Consider the following 856-nt stretch of genomic DNA (forward strand, 5'->3'; position numbering starts at 1 on the left):
AAAAAGTCAATTGATACTGTACCAATGACGTTGTCCCATGCAGATTAAGTCTACGATCAGATATTATATAAAGCTGGACAAAGTTAGTACACAGCAGTTTTCCATCAGTATGTAATCAAACGTTCTTCATCACACTTCTCAGTTATCAGAACACTGTTGTAACAAAGTGGGGAAGTGTGTCAAATGCTAATGATAAAACTTGGTGTCTTGCTGGGGTGACGGTGGATAAGGGGGAGGGAAGGGAGGGGGTAGGCCCATTGTTTTTTGGCCAAGACTCTGACAGCGGAGAGCCTGTCGCTCCTCGTTATAATTCTCCTTATATATCTTCACTAGACGATTCCTCTTATCGCCGGCTAGACTCATATGGGCCAGGTACGTTATTAGTTTGAAGAAAGCGACGAATAGTCACCAAACAGGAACTAAAGGTGGCTAAAAATTCAATAAACAAAAAAGATTAGTGCCATGCTGACAATAATGAATGTTTTGATGATAGTTAGAGAAAGGCTGAGTGATAAGTACATGTATTGCTGATGAAATATTTCATGTGTCTGTGCTGCTCAAGACTCAAGACAGTCTCATTACCGATTTTGTAAGAAACACGGAGGCCAACTTGGCATTCAAGGGATAATTTGCTCTTATACAGGGTGCACACTGGTCGGACATATTTGTCTGCATCATCATTGAAGAGTTAAAGCGGCGGTATTTGTCCAACTAAAAGACTAAAGTTTATGGTATACATAAGCTGCCCTCGAGGGAAAGTTACTCCATTGAGTATCTCCGTCTTTCTGCTAGGGTTCTATCTCCCACTAAGCCTGGGTTGGCACTTGAAGGCAAGATGCAAGTATTCCGCCGCCCC

The sequence above is a fragment of the Aplysia californica genome, unplaced genomic scaffold (genome assembly GCF_000002075.1).
Source record: "Aplysia californica isolate F4 #8 unplaced genomic scaffold, AplCal3.0 scaffold00908, whole genome shotgun sequence".
NCBI lineage: Eukaryota > Metazoa > Mollusca > Gastropoda > Aplysiida > Aplysiidae > Aplysia > Aplysia californica.